Here is a 12,299-nt window from a genome sequence, read left to right on the forward strand (position 1 = left end):
TTCCATGTGTATAGTGTAGCCATCTACATCAGAAATAATCACTCCATGCTTCTTTTATAAATACAGGAAAAAGGGCACATTGATCTGTTTTAGGTATCTGACTTATGATGAAATGAACAGTGACTCTGACATGACTGGTTCTTTCCACTGACTGTGGAAACGGGGGCCTTGATAACTAGCTTAGATGCAGTCATCAACATTTAGTCAAATCAATCACACCAAGATTCCTGAACACCTTGTATTCTTACTCAGTGGCAAAGCAGCCTCTGTAATTTATACAATCCATAAATAAAAGAGAAGAGCACAAAATAAGTGGATGCATGTAAAACAATGGCACTTTAAATAGTCTAGATAGCAGAAATTTCTTATTTTATCATGCTTGAAAAACAATATTTGCTAACATTGTTGTTGGATCTCTTAGACATAGAGAATAAAAACACATTACAATTATCTAACCAAAAGAAAAAGAACAGGAACTAAACTCCTCAGAGAACAATAATTGTAGTTTCTGAAGGTGATGTTGAGTCATCAACAGCATTCTGCCCCTGGAAGAATGTTTAGGAAGTGAAAGTGCAGTCTTGGGTATTGCAGCCATCCAGAATAACAACCAGACAAGATCAAGTGATATGATCTGACTACGTCTGTGTCTTTTCAAAAGAGAGTCATTTTTTTTCTTCTTTTTTTTTTCTTTTCTCCCTATAGTGATTGTCCTTAAGAATTTATGACTGTTCAAAATGGATCTGTGAAGGGATCCCCATCACATAGCAGAGATGCAACCTCAGTCAAAGATTCTACCAATTTATTCTGAACTTTCACTTGAGTCTCTAGAAAGAAGTTTGTCTTTTTATGTTAAAAACACAAAAATTGCCTTTATTATTGTTATCTGTTGTGTGGCCAGGAATTTGCTAGGTTTCCTACAAAAAATGATTCGAAGAATATGTCATTCACACTCAATGTGTCACAAGCCAGAAACTCACGAGGGGAGAGGAAAGCATGACAATGAGATCATACAATTACCCAGCAGAAGAACTTACTAAAATGGTCCTGGATTTTTCTCATTTTTTCTTCAAAATGTCTTGCCTTCTTTCTTCTTTCATTGTTTTTTGGTTTGGTTTGGTTTTTTTTCTTTGTAGGTGAAAATTTTAAAGGTGATATTGCATGAAACCAGGCAGTTAGTCTGGTTTGCCAACAATATTTCTGTGAAGTCAAGGAACAAGCATGGGAACAGTGAATAGGGGTGAAAAAATATAAAGACTGATAAGAAATCAACAAGAAATATACACTTTGAAAGAGAGGCTGGCAATCGCTATGTGGTATACGGATGGGAAAGTAAGAAGGGATTCTGGAATGATACCATGGATGCGTCAGCAGAGGAAATAGTTACTGCAGAAATGTAGGGGGGTTTATTAAAACTAAAAGATGTGCATTAAAATGCATATAGGTGATAGGAAGAGAATGGGTTAGAGTGATGTGGAGAAAGAAAGGCCTGAATATCCTCCAGCGTGGATGATTTAGAAAAACGTCTCAAATGATTTTAAGCTACAGTTATATGGGGGTCAAACAATATGAGAGCATGGTTAGCTGTGACTATTAAAGGAAGTAGTGTAAACAACTTGCCTGGATCATATTGGACTTAACAGAGAAGTTATTCTAGATGAGAACAGTATGAGTGAGATCATAACTCTAAAAGCTCTGGAGTGTAGAAGTGTAAATCCTAAATAGTTATTCTAGGCATGGCAGACAAAAATCTGTATAAAAAAATAAGGAAGTAAACTTGGAAAAGAGGCAGTCGTGATGTAATGGTTGATAACGAAGAAACAGAGCTGCCAGTGGGGCTGCTGACAGAGCAGCTAGAGAAATGAGCAGTGAAGAACAATTGTGGGGGCCAGGGAGAAACTGGCTGCCAAGAAGAAGGGAAATGACTAAATGCATTAAGGACAACAGGAAGATCAAATAGGCTTTGAGCCAGGCCAGAAAAAGAAAGTCAGAGGGAAGCTACCATGGCTCATGCGCTGGATTGAATGGTTATTCTGCAGTAAAAGCAACAACTGAGATGTTATAAGCACTACAAGATTTAGAAGAAAAGATAGAGATAAGACAGATCCCATAAAACTTCTCATACAGGAGAACAGACCTTCATCAAATTTCAGTGGCTTTTCATCATTATCTTCGATATTTGTTTGCAAATTTTCTTCTCCTGACCTGTGCACTACTGATTTAGTGCACAGGGATTCTGTGTTCCAGCAGTTTCTCATCACAATGTGAAAGGTTCATCTCATTCCATGATGGTAGCTTTTTATGCTTGTAGCAATTCCCTCAGGTTACTAATGGATCATTTGCACATCTGAGAATGTTGTTAAGAAGCTCCTGAGGTGGAATGGGATTCCAGCTGTAGCAGCTACCTACTGCTCTTATTTCTTACGGCAGGCTCCTGAGAGTTGCACAACTGCCTATTAGCAAGTTGACGACGGATGGAACAGCTGTAAATTTACAAGTAATGATAAGCTTGAGACTCCTAAATTACTTAGAGAAGAGCAATTTGCAAATTTTAAAATAGACCTTGTGCCAGGATCTTTTTACAGGATAATGCCACCAACAAGGCAACAGGTCAGTGGTTGAAAGCTATAAGCATTCCTCTGTCCTTTCTTATGGTTTTCCATCTTTGCTGAAAATAGACAATCCAAATCTCACACTGCTTCAAGTATGGGCTTTAATTTTTCTATTGATCTGCTGGATGGTCTTCAGGAAGTTATATGTTCCTCTCCAATTCACTGTAATACGTAGCTATTTTCTTCTACAAAGTCACCTAAATTCATTTTTTCTGGAAAGTAAGTGAAAAGTAAAAGGAATGAATATAGTAAGGAGGCAAAACAACAGAATGAGGAGGAAGGAAGAATAAGGCAGTTGGTTCAGCAGATGGCAAAGAGAGAGCACCATACCCATGGCGATTCTGTGAAGCTCTTAAAGACACACTAAAGTGAAGAGAACACTCTGGGAAAGGAAAAATGAGAGAATAAAAAAGATGCAAGCTTGATACGCAGAAAGAGAAACCTTGTTTTCCTTGTAGTCTTTAACAGAAAGCCAGGAATATACCTGAAAGGCCAGAGGGATAGCTGCTGAGGAAGAAATGAACACCTTTCCTGGAAAAAGAAAACTGTGTTTTTCCAATCATCCTTAAAAGAGTGAAAGGAGCAGAATGAAAAGTGATCTTTCTTTTCTGCTGTTTCATCTGCTGGTCTTACAAGTCAAAAACTAATAGATGGGCTTGACCTCACCTAACTTTAGAAGTCTTTATCTGAGTAAATTTTTAGCACATGTAGAGTTAGGTGCCTCTGGCACTTGTTCACTACCAGGTAAGTAATCTGCATCCATAATCCTAAGACCTGGAGAATGCTGGGCACAAAGAAAGGGCACCTGAAAATCTTGGATGAAAATTCTTTTCACAAAAATACCTGTATCCACACTAATTGAGTTTTAGTGTCAGTTTTGGTGTACCTCTGGACCTGGTCTACATTTAATAATGAATCATGTGGAAGATCTCTTCTAGGCCTAACAGATTTGAAATACTTGTTCCTTTTGGATTTTAAAATCTTTGAAAGGATTTCTTGTAATGGCGACTCAGTCTAAAAATACTGATGCCCTATGGGCTCCATGCCAGCAACAGAAACAAAAAATTTAATTTTAAAATACACACAAAGAAAGAACCCAGCAGAGAGCAATATAAATTTAGTAGTCCTATTTTCATCTTCAACAAGCATGAGTACTGAATGTTAATTGCTCTGAACAGGCAGATGATTAATGAAGGAGTATGTGGAGTACTTGTTTCGCTTAATACTCAGGTTATTGGTTTTTTATAGAACCAAAGTTTATATAAGAATGTGGAACATGGCATAAAGGTTAAATGGTATTAGTAGGCACTTTTAATTAATGTCCAGAGTTCTTATATCTGGAGTTGAATGGTATTACTGAGTGAAAATAAGCTTGCAGCACCTAGAGCGTAGCAACGTAACAAGAGCAAAGGGAGACAGTTAACATGGCATTAACCTGGTGCTCACAAAGTCAGTTTCTATTCTTGGTGTGTTATTGTTACTACCAGCTGTGCAATCTCTGCCTCATTTCTTTCATGAATATACAGAGTGCAAACCTTATAAAACAGGTACTGTCACTCCCTCTGTATTTGTACTGTCTCTAGGACAGTGCTGCCTGACTTTGTCTGAGATCTGTGTAGGACATTATAGTATTAACAAGTGTGCTCCCATTACACAGTGATTGAAGTTCAGCCCATCTCTCCCTGTGACTTCAGGACCTGACTTCTCTATCCCAGTTATTCACGTTATTCAAGAAGGTACCTGAGTAAATTTTGATGGAACTGCTCACGTGTTTAAACATTACGCAAATATTTTAATAATATCTGAGTTAGGCCTCTGTTTAATTGCTTTTCTCTTTTATTCACCAATTCTGTATAAAACATTTCTAATACAATTCAATTAAAAGAATAATAATCTCATAGTGTATATGAAAAAGGAGAGAAAAATACCACCAAGGGAAATTAGAACACCGAGGCACTCCTTTTCCTTTGGTACTTTTTTCCTATGAAGTCTGTACTTGGATTGATGGCTTGTTGTACCTCTTTATTGCTTTGTTTGGATCAGCTCTGCAGTACTTTCCAAATTTAAAAATGAAACATATGAGCCTTTTTTTTTGTCACCCCTCTTAAAAAAAAGTGACTGAATGTTCTCATCTGACATCAGCAGTGTCCCTTAGAGAGGTGATTCATGAGATACCGTGTCATGGGGAAAATTAAAGGGTAAGAGGGCACCCTGAATCCTATTACTTTTATTTCTGTGTTGATTTGTTTTTTTTTTGTTTTGTTTTTTTTTTTTTTAAATGGGTGGCCTTTTACTGGTTCTCTCTCTGTTTTTATGACTTCTGCTAGTCTTTGTGTTCTTACAATAAAGTAGTGGCACAATCACTGAAAAGGGAAAAATAATCAGAACAGCTAAAATACTACTTCAGTTTCACTCAGAAATATCACAACCATGGCTTTCCTGGAAGAGTGAAGAATAATGCCAAACTCGAGCAATATAGCCTATGAACAAAGCACAAACAGCTAATGTGCCACATTGTCACAGCTATTGTAACACATTGCTGTGGCTAATTTTAGATCAAACCATAGAATATACAGATGTGTTTAAGCAAATATCTTGCCTAAGAAGAATTTTTGGGTTGTGAAACAAAGTCTAGAATGGAAATTTACTGACAGGCTAGAATTCAATGTTTAATCAGAATTGTTGCCTTTCAAAGCAAATATACACTCCTATGCTGTTCAGAATATCTGTCCAATAACTCTACTATTAGTAGAATTATTGCAGACTGCTTTTTGACTCCACTGCACAAAAAAGGTTTGTTTTCTTAAATGTAGTGAAATTGTGCCCTTAAAAGTATGTGGGGCACCACTATTCCTACATAACTCTAACTGTCAATATAATCCTAGCATTTTGATTTTTTTTTAACAGACATAAACAGATTTACATAGCATGCCCACAGTAAGAATGTCTCTCTTTAGTGCCATTTTAATCTTGGTTTAAGTATTGTTTACTTTACTGATCAATTGGTTTTGTCAGTGTTGTTTATCTGATGCTACGAGAACATGAATTTAAACCCTAACGTTGAAAAGAGAGATCAAAGAAAAAAATGCAATCTTCACATTCAATGATTCTTGACATAGTGAATTATTTTATTTTAGTTTTTAATAATTCAATTACAAATGTGATTAATGACATATGTAGTTGCCTCAGAATATCCGCCTACCTATGTTTTTGTAAGTATGAGAATAAGGTGCCCGTGAAAAGCTCTCTACAGCCTATCTCCAAAACAACTCATTTTCCAGCTCCAGCCAACTCCAGCTATGGAAAAAAACTTAATTGTGATTTCCTCCACTCTTGCACAATGTTGATACAAATCTTAATGCCACTTTGTTTATCCATTTGGGAATGTTATTCTTCCTCAAAATCATCATAGTAGTCCTTGAGATTCAACATGTAAGTATATATTAATTAGTAAACCAGAGATGTTTATATGGTCTATGATCTGCTTGAGAATGTCTTATTGAATGAACTGTTTTCCTTGATTAAATATTCCACAGTATAATGGAGACCAGAGTTTAGTCCACTTGTGCAGTTTTTGGGATGAAGCTGTTAAAAAAATGCAACCATAACAACATGTCTCTTTTGGGACACGAACTGCTGACACCCTTTTTTGTTTGGCGAATCAGTGTGATAACTGAATTGGAAAAACACTTTTTGGTAATGTGAAAGTAGTCACAAATATGTCATCTTCTCATACCTTTATAGAAAACCAGTACAACTTAGCATTCCTGTCTGTCTTCAACAAGACTAATTAGCAGGCTAATGAGGAGAGCAGACTGCACATTTTCCTTTGGGTTTTCAAAGGAGTCAAAGGGAAAGTCAGTGTAATTTGAATGTTGTTACCTATTTTCCTTTTGATCTTTTGAAAATTCCATAATAAAATGCAGAGATACAAACATACATGTACAACAATGGGAATATAGATCATATGTAATAAAGAAAATATTTTCTTTGACAGTTGCCTTGAAAGCTCATATTTTTATTTGCTATTAAAAATTCCTCAACTATAACAGAACATTTTTGCCTTTAATGCTTCTCATATATATGCATAGTATTTTGTTACTTGTGTATTTTTGTATTCTTACCCTAATTTCATTTTTACATGGGTTTCCAGTAATACAGAGAATTTATTGTAGAAGTTTTGATCTTTCTGACATCAATATATCGGAGTGTGTATAGTGGTTAGGTCCAATTTTGTTGAGTTTCCATTTGTAGACATTTTTAATGATCCCACATAGCATTTCTTTTAAGCATAAGGACATGTACTATCTGCATGTATTTGACTGTACAGATTACAATCTTTACAGATTTTCAGATTATATACGAGGTCTACATCTTCATGTATTACACACTGGAAACCATTTTTCAATATTCATTATTGCTAGTTCTTGTTGGAATGTTCTTCCTCTAAAATAATATTACCTTTTTAAAAAAGTGTATATATTTTCAGGGGGAAATCATTTAGAATTTACTTTTAGAAACTGCAGTTGTACACAACAGATATGAAAGATTTTCAAGGTAAAGAAATTTCAAACTGTTTTTTCCTCATTATATTGTGTAAAAAAAAGACATTACCCAATAAAAAGTTTTAACAGTAAGCATGTTCATAGTTTATATATTACTGAAATATAAGTCTTAGTGATGAATTAATTTAGACTTAATATTATGATTTGGTTTCTTTGCTTACAAAGTTTGCTGAAAACACTGGTTCATTATCTCCCAGTTTAATTTCATTCTGCACAAGTATATCTAAGACTGTGTAAAATGAACTGGAAACAGAATAAAGTCCTAAACAAGTTAATAAAAAAAAGAGAACCTCAGTCCTAAGAGTGCTCATCAGGCAATTTTTAAATCATGTATCTGGTTTTGTCTGGAACAAGACTGTACATTGCAGTACAGTGTCAACTATTTCCATGTCATGTTGAAACTTTTAAACCTCAGCTATTTCTTGGGCTGACCTTTTTTTAAAAAGGCACAAGATGTGGAAATTTTTTAATACAGGGAAAGAAATTGTATGTATATGCATTTTCATTTTAATCAAGACCTCACTTGTACTGACCATAAAATCTTGCCTTTTGGAGCTCAGAACAATTACAGTGTAAGAGGTGGGAAATTATATCCAAAGGGAGGATGTTCCATTAGGCAAGATGATCTGAACAGTAAACATCATAATTGACATAATTTTGAAACTAATTACTTGCTATAGTGTGTTTAAGAACAGAAAGGAGACATGAGCTTAGGCATATTTTTTTTTTCTCCTAGAACAGTACTTCTGGTCTACTTAGCTAATACATTAGAAGAAGAATCACCCATCGAGGTAGGCTGTCCCCAACATGTATATTTTGCCTCCTAGAAGTGTTCTGTCCCTGACATGCCATCAAATAATCTCATTTTGTTTGCCAGAAACACCCTATCTTTGCATTTTGGGGTGTAGAATAGGTGTTGGGGTAAAGGTCTGGTGGCAGAGTTAGCAGTTCCATCTGTTAAGGTGCTGAAGATACGAGTTTAGGCTTTGCTCTGGACTTGCACTTACACCTCAGCTGTATAAGGTTATTGGGGAGGAATCAAAGGTGATGCTAATATCAATCTTTGTTTTCCCATGGATGTAGGATCTGGTGCCCTATAACTGATTTGGCTTGGTAGGTGACCTATCCTTTGCCTTCTTTTTGATTCAGCAAAAAAGGAAGGAATTGGATTTTGGATAAAGTGTGCCACATCCTCATGGGTGTTTCAGATTTCTTTATAGCTATTTGATACAGTGCATTATAATGAGACTTCTTGCTTTCCCAAATACTCCATACTTCAAAGGAAGAAAATATACTTGAACAGCCCTGGACCTCTTCTGCTTCCACCAATATGGAGATATGCTAAATTTCTTCATTTAAACCAAACCCAGTAAGAAGTCAGTTGCACTGTGAACTTTCTCTTTTGTTCCTTCTTAGAAATTTCTCTTCTTGTCTACTCTGCCATGCCCTGTGGTTGCAACAAAGGAGGAAGCATGACAGAAAACTCATAACACCTGCTGGAGACAGCAAAGCAGAGATAATTTTGTACCTTTCGGGTAACACCTTCAAGAATTCAACCCAGACTGTCTAAGGATTTTTTATTACCAATTGCATAAAATTCTTCTTATAGGTTTCTATTGCTAATGATCGATAGCAACATGGTAAGCACATGAGTTCAGAAAGAACGAACTTGTGATGAGGAAATTGTTTAAATAGTATGAAACTGCCAATCTAAATTTAAATGTGCCCTTTAAACAAATCCATTCTCTCTACCTTTCCTTTGCAAATGCTGTAAATATGTCACTTCTGTTTTCTGTAGTTTCAGACTCTTCTTATCTCTTAATAGAGTCTGATGGAAGTATCCCACTAGCTCTTTTTCTCTTTTTCAACATGTCCAGTGAAGTAGGGTTACAAAAACCAGGGCAACACTGAAAAACTGCTATTTTCATGATCATATCTCTTGCCAATTTGCTCTTAATTTATTCCATACAGCTTATTTTAATAACAATAACAAAGTTTTTGATATGCACAGTACGTTTTTTGAAACTCTTTTTAAAGAAGTAGGCTAAAAATTTCCAAAGGCAGCTTTTAATTCCTGGTGCAGTGATGATTTAAGCATCCAAATTAAGACAAGTGAGAGCCTATTTTAGAGGTGCTGAGCATCAGCAACTCTGAGTTCTAGAGCTTTAAAGCTCAGCACAGTCAAAGGATCAAGCAGCCACATACAAGCAACTCCAAATCAGAGACTGCTTTTGGAAAATTTAGCCTTGTTTCTTAAGGGTGAAATCTTGGCCCTTCAAAGTCAATTACAAATCTCCCAATTACTTCAATAGGCTAGGATTTCACCCTTTATATTTTATAGGAAAAAACAAGCAACATCATACAGAAGTTTCTCTTTTATGATTTTCTTGATGTTTGCTCAACCCTGGCTTCCCTTTAGGTAGGAAAAATCATGGTTTTAATTTAAACTCCATAAAAACAAATAAACAGTAGCTTAATTACAAGGGTGGATGGGATGTTTCACAATGCTTAAGCTAATGTAGTAAAACACCAAGTGTTTGAAAAAACATTTTTAAAGCTCAGAAAACTTCAAACTGTAGTGTATTTTCTCCTCCCTGTTCCCAACAATGCTGGAGTTGCTAATTTTACAGTACAAATGAGAAACTGATGACAATTTCTAGTAAAGTAGGTTCCATTTATTTTGGCAGATGCCAACAGCAGCACTATAGGATAACACTTTTAACTGCTTTATCTGTAGCACTTTTTAAGTACTTCAGTGTATACCTGTAAGATACAGTGTCTCTGCTCCAACTATATGATATCAGTCTTTTCACAATCACTTAGGTATGATCATCTCATGATCATAAATGTCTTATGTTTGTATCAAACACATTTCCGTGCCTATAATTGACCACACTATGACAATAATCCATAAAATACTTTTACTGGTTGTCATCCTTAAAGATGACATCCTTATTGATGATTCAGACATCGAAAGTATTGCAATATAAAAACTGAAACACAAACACTGTATAATTTTTTAATGCATAGACAGTCTGCTGGTCATTGAGTCACTCTGGTTAGGTGAAAAAGGACAATGTGCTCAATAAACCTTAGATTCTATGTAATCCCCAGTAAGATTTAAATATTCTTCTGTTCTACAGCTATGACATATTCAAAAATTTTATGGTGTTGTCAGTTCAAAGATTGAATGTATGGTTTAGCTATTCCAGTCTTTCCATTTGTCAGGTGTTTACAGAACAAGAATTGGCCATGATAGGGTTTATTAACATACAAAATATGGCTCTTTATTTTGCATATGTACCTGTCTCATCTATGTTGATTTATTTTCCGTAATAAGATTAGATACAGAAAGGATTTCTCTTAAGACTCCCTGACCACTCCATTTAGGTACTAGAGCAGAATTAAGAACGTTGTTGGTCTGTGTATGGAGAGTCCTTGTATGGAAGAAGGCCTTGAGAAAAATTATGGTTCAATAGCTATTCTTTGGAGGAGTAGAATAAGGATCACTCTTTTCTTTGAAAATTATGCTACTCATCTTCTGTCTAATGATCAGAGATTTGAAGGCAGATTTCCTTTTTCCCTGCAGGAGGTGGTGTCAGCGGTGCTCACATTACAGCTTTTTAATTTCACTTGGTATATCAACACCAGCAGCCGGATAGTCAGAGGCCTTATTTCCTACTCAGGTGATTTGTTCCCTGAGCCAACAGCCTACTTAGAGCACAGCTGCCCTTTATGGGAAGGAAGCACCAGGAAAGAAAGTTTGTGCTCCCTTATTTCAGTGGTTGGTTGTTTTCAAAAGGGTTGGTGAAGTTGTCTGTGGCTAAGGGTTTCATTTAAGGAGGTACAGAAGACAGACAACCTCTGATCATCATGTCCAAAGCACAACACTGGATTCCATTTTAGACTGCAACAGTAATTTTAGAAAATTTGCCTTCAACAGCTAGTAAAGGTAAAATATCAAGAACATGGAAAAGACTTTTTCCTTGCTGTGTGCCTAGAGGTCATGTTTTCATCTGAGCTCTCCAGAGTCTCAAATTGCTCTTTTGTAAAGTACAATTATTACCATTCAATATCAATGCTAAATTTGAGTCATCCTGTTAAACTAATTTTTTTACTGGATTTTTAACCAATCAAAATACTACCAGATGTTTCTATAAATAAAGGACAGCGCTGGCCCAGTGTATTTTAGCTGGATCTGCTTTTAGACACTGTAAGCTTGTTTCCATAATTTTAGAAGTCTCTTAATAAATAGAGTGTATTCTTACCTACCCACCTATCAATTCTGTGTATATAATGTGCTTAGAAAATATGCTGCACTAGTCCACTTTACCTTTTGTCTGGCAATACTCTTGAGGCATCTGTTCTCAGATCAAGGGAACATTGAAAGGCCTTAAATCTGATCTCTCAGACAGCTGTGCTAATTTAACTAAAGGGGCTACAAGAGGGGATGGAGAGAAATCTATAAAATATTTGGCTGACATTTGAAAAAAGAGATAGGATGTTTTCTTGTTAACCTTTAGAGCAGCCCATTACATAAATTGTGACAATGTTCTCAGATTAAATGAGACTGTATTCTGGTTTAGCTCTGGATTTATCACTCCAGCAAATGAATTCTACTGTAAAGTCTGGCAATATATCTTTTAAAGAATGCTGTTTATCTCACTAGGGAAGCAGAGTGCTGATAAATAAGGAGCACAGCCTTTTGGATGAAACATGGTGAAGATGGATTGGAAAGAAGATTCAATAACATTGCTTTCCATCTTCAGCGTAGGAACATTCCATAGTATATATCTGATTAAAATTAGAGATTTTTCATAACATTTCTCTAAGTTTTAAGATGATAAACAAAAGTATCTAAGAAATGTTGCCTTCTCATAACATTTGATTATGTGAATTCTAATTACATATGAAAAGCATTTGCACAGAATTCAGTGATGAATCGTTGTTCAGTAGTAGCTTCAATTCCTAGTTATGTTTCCGTTCACTCTGAATGAATAAATTTCACCAATTTATGTCTACAAGAGAAGGTTGAACACTGACATTTTAAATAATTTGATTTTAAGCTCTCCTAAAATTAAAAAAACTTCAATGGAATTTTTTAATTTCTCAGATGCTAAAACTA

The sequence above is a fragment of the Calonectris borealis genome, chromosome 1 (genome assembly GCF_964195595.1).
Source record: "Calonectris borealis chromosome 1, bCalBor7.hap1.2, whole genome shotgun sequence".
Classification (NCBI taxonomy): domain Eukaryota; kingdom Metazoa; phylum Chordata; class Aves; order Procellariiformes; family Procellariidae; genus Calonectris; species Calonectris borealis.